Source organism: Galeopterus variegatus, unplaced genomic scaffold (genome assembly GCF_000696425.1).
Source record: "Galeopterus variegatus unplaced genomic scaffold, G_variegatus-3.0.2 Scaffold2300, whole genome shotgun sequence".
Lineage (NCBI taxonomy): Eukaryota > Metazoa > Chordata > Mammalia > Dermoptera > Cynocephalidae > Galeopterus > Galeopterus variegatus.
Window position 1 is genome coordinate 31,384 of NW_007728411.1, and position 7,915 is coordinate 39,298.

Below are 7,915 nucleotides of genomic sequence, written 5' to 3' on the forward strand. Positions count from 1 at the left end.
GAGCGCCGCCGCGCTTCCCAAGCAGCGCACTTATCCAGTGCGCCACCGGGCCGGCCCGAGTCCTGCTGTTTTAAGCTGCCAGGTTGGTGGTATTTTGTTATGGCAGCCCCAGAGACTACTCCAGGCACGACAGCCAAGGTGTGGATTTTGGACTTGGATCCCGGGGGAATGAGGAGGAATGGCCAAGGCAGGAACCTTGTCAGTTCCTCGTCGCCGCGGGGACAGGAGTCCTGCCTCACCAGCTGAGCGCAGACAGGAGTTATTGTTCCTGCACCTGCAATGGCCAGGAGGGGTGGCTTCAGACAGGGCGGCTACGGTTGTTCAAGAAAAGTCATCTGAACCTTCCTTTCCCTTGGCTGGGCTTGAGATTCTGGCTTCTTTCCCACACAGGCTCCACCGTGTGCCAAGTGTAGAAGGTCCTGGCTTAGCGCGAACACTGGGCAAGCTCAGGAAACTGTCCCCAGCCTGGCTGTGGGGACGGTCCTGCCCACCCAGGGTGGTCACAGCAGGCGAGTGGCCAGTCCTGGATCCTGCTCACACCCTTGGACTGAGACGGGGACACAGGGCCTCCTCAAGGAAAATCAGGGTGCTGTTAGCGAGAGTAGCAGACAGAGATAAAGGACAGGCAAAAATAACAGAAGCATGTGACCAAGAAGTACTCTGTATCTTCCTTGCTGTGCCTCTTTCGGTGGCAGCTCAGTCACCCATAAGTGACAACACTGAGTGTCATTTTGAATGTTCGGTGCGGTGGGACTCAGCAGAACAATCCAGTTGCGAAGAAGCAACTTCCACATGTGCTGTTTGCTGCTGACCTCGGGGTCCTCCAACAGGGCCCCTACCTGCCCAGTGAGTGCCCGGACTCGGGCGTCCAGGGCCGCCCACTTGGATAACACTCTAACAACAGAAGGACATGCTCCAGCCCACCCAGCCTCCCAGAGAATGAATCCAGATGGTCGACACCGATCACTCGTATGTCAGGGTTTATTAGGCGAATCTGATTGGTGGGAACCCAGTCGTCAGAACCCAGGGGCACTGTGCAGAAGAAAGTGGGAACCCAGTCGTCAGAACCCAGGGGCACTGTGCAGAAGAAAGTGGGAACCCAGTCGTCAGAACCCAGGGGCACTGTGCAGAAGAAAGTGGGAACCCAGTCGTCAGAACCCAGGGGCACTGTGCAGAAGAAAGTGGGAACCCAGTCGTCAGAACCAAGAGGCACTGTGCAGGAGAAAGTGGGAATCCAGTCATCAGAACCAAGAGGCACTGTGCAGAAGAAAGTGCATCTTTCCATCTTTCAAGGGGAGGCCATGCTTGGAGCCATGAGAATGCCCGGGGCCTGCACCGATTCCCTTGGCCCTCCAGGCCATCCATTGCAGCTGCCCAGCATCCCTGCAGGGTCTTGGCCCTGCTGCTCCCAGCGAGATAAGCCAAGGATTACATCTAGAGGACCAGGGCATGACGCCTGCCTACAAACAGGCTCTTCTCTGGGCCAGTGGCTGGGGATGGACTGAAACAACGGGATGGATAAATGGAGTTGCCAGAAACTTTTTTCTTTTTAGGGGACATCTCGGCAGATCTTCTCAGCTGCCCAGTGGCCAGCCCCAAGCATTCCCCTAGGGTGGGGGGTGGGAGAGGGGGTGCCTGTGTATCCACTCATTCTCTCTGCTGAGTGACAGGGGCAGGGACAGGGATGTAAAGAAATGCAGGAGAAGATGAGAAGGAAAGGGTGAGAGAAAGGAAGAGGAAGCGGGGAGGAGCAAATGTACATGAAATAAGCAAATGCCCGGAGGTGCTTACTGATGCCAGACCCTGTCCTGAATGCTTCGTGGCACCGGGACTGCTCCTGACAAGTGCTGTTACATCCCCCATTTTCCAGAGACGGAGACTGAGGCACAGAGGTGGTTAATGGCCCTTCTGGCAGTATTCACAAACATTCACTGAAACAGTCTGTTCACGGACATGGAGTTCAAAAGTGTAGGAAGAAAACACACGCACACTGTTTTTTCTATTCTCTCCCAGCACAATCATCAACACAGAATACAGGCTTCTGTGACCAAATGTGTGAGGTCCCCCCGTGACACACCTAGCAGCTCTGCAGTGGACACCAGTGGGTGCCTTCCAATTCAATTCTGACACTATCTACCTGGCGATAGTGTCAGCTCCCATGGGTTGAGGGCTCAGTTCCCAAGACATGCCCCCCCCATGCCAAATGTGAACTCCAGTCTGTTTTACCTGCCTGTGCTTCTGACCTTTTTTTTTTTGGTGGCTGCTGGTACAGAGATCAAACCTTGGACCTTGGTATTCTCAGCACCATGCTCTCACCAATACCTGTGCTTCTGACCAACTGGTTATAAACTGGGGTTCTCAAACCCCCCTTTGGGTTCAATTGATTTTCTGAGTGGTTCACAGACTCAGGGAAACACGTTTTTATTGATTTCTTATAAAGGATATTACAAAGGATACAGATGAAGAAACGCACAGGACGAAGTACGGGGAAGGGGCACGGAGCTTCCACGCCCTCCCCAGGTGCACCGCCCTCCAGGAACATCCGTGTGTTCAGCTCCCCGAACCCTGCGCTGTTGGGTTTCTATGGAAGCTTCGTTCCGTAGGCATGATAGAAGCATGGACCACGTGCAGGAATGTGACTGGACAAAGGGTGTGATCTAACACTAACAGCCTGGTGGGGAAACCCAGCAAGGCCTGTCTGTTCAGATTCCTCTTGGCCTTTCTGTGCAGCATTCCTTCCGCCCAAGTATGGGGCAGGGCCCCTTCTCAAATGGGGGTCTTATGACCTACAATCAGATAAGGGAGGCCAGAGAATTTCTTTAAGATCAGCTCCAAGTCAAAAAGGTTAGGGAAGTTTAGAACAAGCCAGGCAGGAACTGTGGATGTAAACCAAAATATACATATCATAATATCACAGAAGGCCATGCAGGAAGTCGGGGTGTTCCATTCATAGCATTTGTTAGGCATGTTCTATGATTCTGAAATCCACGGGGCCCCAGGGCTATAAGGCCCAATGTTCTTCTGCGATGTTTGCAGCCCAGATATAATGAGATGGGATAATGCTGTTGTCCAGGTGCAGACACTGAAGCGCGGGGAGGAAACAAAGGGCCTGGAAGAGCCCAGCAAGCACCTGAAAGAGCCCAGCAGGTGCATAGAAGAGCCCAGCAGTTGTCTGTAGCTTTGAAGAGCCAAGTGCAGAGCTAAATTTCCATGGGAGGAAGTGAGGGACCTGGATTTAGACTGGAAGGATCTCTGAATGTCAGCACCAGGGGTGTGATCCCATCCTCCAGTGTGGCAGCTATTGAAAGATTTCCTAGATGGGAATGTGTTTGTTAGTCAGGACTTTTCCAGTTGCAAAGGATAGAAACCAAATTCAAACAATAGTTTGGGAATGTGTCAGGACTCTGGAGAGCTCAAAGAACCATAGTGACTCCAGGGACCTCGGGAACTAGAACGGGGCTTGGGAATGGAGCCAGGACTCCCTCTTGCTCTGACTTTGATCCAGATTTCCCTGTGCCTGACACAATTCTTCCCCTGCAGATGGGCATTCTCCACGTGGCAAGAAACCCCTGTGTGGTAGAAAACCTTAATGGGGCAGGGTACCCAGGGGCAGGTAGGTCCATGTGGCAGAGTGCCAGGAGTACCTCCGCATAGCAGTACCGATTGATGTCACTGCAGTTTAGAGGTCCCTGAAGAACAGAGACTCTATTCCCCAGCTTCAGTATGAAAAGCCCGAGGGAAGGACTCTGACTGGTCTAGTTTCAGTTACATGTCAACACTGGACCAATCACTGTGGCCAGGGGCAGAGAGTACAGTTCTAGGCAGGCCTGAGTCACGTGACTCTCATGTGGTCTGGGTCATGTGACAGGTAGGCAGAGAGGGAGTGTGCTGTGATTGGCAGCCCCCCTCCCACGGGAGGAGACCTTTTCCAAAGGAAAGGGAAGAGAGGCTGGGTGGGTACACAGCAGACGGTCACATGGAAGGGCCGGAATCAGATGGTGGCAGAGATTAGCAGGCAGGCAGTGCAGGGAGAGCCTGGAGGCTCTGTGGTCAGCCCACACATGTTTCTCAACTTTAGTAAACAGAGGTGCACTTACCCTGCCCTGGACATGAATAACAAGCCACGCCTCTTGAGAATGCTATCTGAAATTCAAAATAGATCAAGTCTCAGGAAGCTAAACAAACCGAATGAGCACTGCCTGGTTTCAAACCACACGCCCATCCCCTGGGGAGCCACGCATCCCACCCTCTCCTGCTGGGAGACGGAGACCAGGACTTGAACCCAGCGAGCAGCTGAGGTGGTGAGAGGTGAACACAGCCCAGACCGTCCCTCTCCAGTGCTTCTCTCACTGTCATGGGCCTGGGAGTCCCTAGAAGCTCGTGAACATGCAGATTCTGATTCAAGGACCTGGGGTGGGGCCTGAGGGTCTGCTTTTCCAACAACCTCCAGGGTGACAGTGATGCTGCTGGCCCTGGAGCCTCACTTGGAGAAGTGAGGACTGTAAGACAAAGGAAGACATAGCCTCCAGCCCCGTGAAGCTTCTCTGAAAATCACCTGATAGACACAGATGAATATGAGGAAAAGGCATAACGAATTTATTATACCATAGTTTTATGTGACACAGGAGCTTCAGAATGAAGCCCCAAAGATACAGGGAAAACTGTCTGTGTTCGTGCTTGGCTTCTATGAAGCAGGCACAGCCATGTAGAGATGTGATGGGACAAGACAAGCGTGCTCTCCCTGCTCACAGACCAGGGGGAGGTCCAGCCAGGCCTGTCTGTCCAGGCTCTTCTCGGCCTCTCTGTGCAGAGCTCCTTCCTCCAGGGTGTGGGGGGCAGGACAGTTTCTGGAATGGGGGTCTCATGACCTGCAATCAGAGTCGGTCAGAGAATTTCTTTACAGCAGCTCCAAGACAGAGAGGCGGGGGAAGACTGGAGCGTATCTGACCCGCCTGGGGGGAGAGGGATTCTAGTGCCACAGCTTGTCTCAGGGGACAGTGAGGCTGAGAGACAGGAGGGCAGGACAGGGTCAGAGGAAAAGTTTGTTTTTGAGGCTGCTTCCGGGGCCCTCACTTCGGGAATTGCTTTCTGGGTCCTAACAGGACTTAGAGTCTAGAATCATCAGGACTGAACAAGAGATTGGGTGACAGCTGTGAGCTGGCCATCACGGAAGCCACCAAGACAGCCAGCTCTGGTGGTTCCAGCTCACATGGGAGGAGGTGGGAGCACCCAGGCTAGGCAGATGGATGGACCCGCACTGAGCCTGGGCCAGTCTAAGCTCACAGCCTGTCACACCCACTGCTGGACACACGGAGAGCGTGTGTCAGAGCCAGAGGGGCGGGGAGTGGATCTGCTCTCACTTGGTCCTGGGATTAGAGCTTGAGGACCTCAGTGGGTCTCCCTTGGGGTACTCATGGGGGGAGGGTGTGAGAAGGAGGGGCAGGCCTCCCCCGGGCCCCTCCTGCCAGCTCTACGTGCCAGTGAGGATGGGCGCCCATCCCCGCCCCCATCGCAGGCTGATTTATGGCCCCCAAAGACATCAGGTTTTAATGCCTGGAACCCGTCATTCTTATAGGGCAAAGACTTTGCAGATGTGATTACGTCAAGGATCTCAAGATGGGGAGGTGATCCTGGACTGTCCCAGTGGAAAGGGGAGCAGGAGGACATTGGATACTAAAGAGAAGACCATGTGACTGACCAGGGAGGCAGAGACCGGGGTGACGCCGCCCTGAGCCAAGCCACGAGGGCAGCCCCCGGGAGCTGGAGGAGGCAGGGACAGAGCCCCCAGGTGTTAGAGTGTGGCCCTCTAACACCTTGCTTTCAGAATTCTGGCCTCCAGAACTGTGACAATATATTTCTGTGGTTTTAAGCCACGTAGTGTGTGGTAGTTTCAGGCCCGGGACACTCAATCCGCCCACCCTGTGCTGGTAGAGACCTCCACGCCCCTCCACCACATCTCTTCAGAGCCACGGTTTACCTTCATGCTAATGGGAAGGGGTTTTGGGGTGTCCTGTCCTGTTGAAATTGGGGGGTTCACATGGGGCAGTAAAGCCTTAAGTCATGGAAAGTGCTCAGGGAAAAGCCGCAGGTGGCCCAGGCAGCTGAAGATGAAGGACAGTGCCGGGAGCTGATGCAGGCCCTTAGGCAGCGGCCAGGCTGTGCAGGGAAGGGTCACCTGCCTCCCGTCTCCAGCCGCCCCACAGTGGTCTAGGCCCCAGAAGAACCCTGTCTGTGAATCGCTGCCTTTTGCTCAGAAGGAGCCTGTGAGAGATGAGGGGAGGAAAAAGCACAACAATGATATTTCAAGATCTTCTGGGCCATAACAAATGGGACTTCCAAGAAAGGATCTGTTTGCATGAAGGGTTGTGCAGTGAAAATACTACCTGAGGATCACGGGTTGGGAGAACGTGCCTAACCTCAGAAACAGATGTCACGAAGGCGTTGTTACTGGCTGCAATGTGTCTCCTCCCGAAAGGACATGTTGAAGTCCCAATCCCCAGTATCTCAGAATGTGACCTTATTTGGAGAGAGGGTCTTTGCAGTTGTAATCAGTTAGGATGAGGTCATACTGGAGCAGGGTGGGCCCTAATCCGATATGACTGGTGTCCTCACAAGATGGCCATGTGGAAAACACCAGATGGTGACGAAGGCAGGGACTGGGGTGATGCAGCTGCAAGCCAAGTGACACCAAAGACTGCAGTAACCAGCAGAAGCCACAAGGCAAGGAAGGGTATTTCCCCCAGGGCTCCAGAGGGGCCACAGCCCTGTGGACGCCTTGATCTTGACCTCCTGGACCCCGGAGCTATGAAACAACATGTTTCCGTTGTTAAGCTGCCTGGTTTGTGGTACTTTGTTATGACAGCCCTAGAAACTGACACAGGCAGTGTCTGCCCCCTTCCTTTGCTCTGCCTGCTGCCACCTGCCATGGCCAGCCTTGGTGGCCCCTGTTCGGGTGGTGACTCTCTTTTCCTCTGTGGCACCCACAATAATCCCCTGTCCTGTGCCCTAGAAACTGACACAGGCAGTGTCTGCCCCCTTCCTTTGCTCTGCCTGCTGCCACCTGCCGTGGCCAGCCTTGGTGGCCCCTGTTCGGGTGGTGACTCTCTTTTCCTCTGTGGCACCCACAATAATCCCCTGTCCTGTGTCTGAGAATGGGTGATGACCATCAGGGAACGAGGTGGGGGTGGCAGAAGACATTTAGGACCTGCTTGTTGACAGCCCGTTGGAAACACTCTGTGCTCATAGGAGGCACGTTAAGTTCCGAGCTTTTCCCAGGGCAGCTGTCCTTTCTCAAAGCGGACTTGGGATTTTTGCAGGGAACAGCCTTTGGAACCATGTGACAACCCCCATGAGAAAACCAGGAATGTCACCTTATTGTCACATTTTTGGATCTGTCACCTAACATGGATCTGACTTTGGTCATCCACCTCAATCACCTGATGTGATTCTAAATAGCTCTTGGCCTTTTCCAAAAGTCAGCTCCAGACTGGGAAGTTTAAGGGCTGCCCTTTAAGAGAACATTAGAAAAATCACCCCATTTCTTTGCAGGCTCCCCTCAGGGCCACCGGCTTCTGACTAATCAGCATCATTCCAGATCTTTGTGGTATCAGAAGCAGAGGAAACAGCATTTCCTTTTAGTTAATGAGCCTTTCTTTTCTTTTCTTTTCTCACTGTGATACTGAAACTAGCCCGGCCTGAGTCACAAGAAGCTCATATTTTTCCCCCTCGGCTGGGCTTAATTCCTGATTATTCTTCTCATAGGAAGGATCCCCAGCTTCCCCCGAGCCCGCGCCCGCTGCCTTTGGGTTAACAGATCTTTTTTTATCACAGAGAAGGTGGAAAAGCACTTTGCTTCTGTCCTGTTTTTGTATCTTCCTTATCCCTGTTTCTGTTCCTTCCTTCTACATTTTGGATT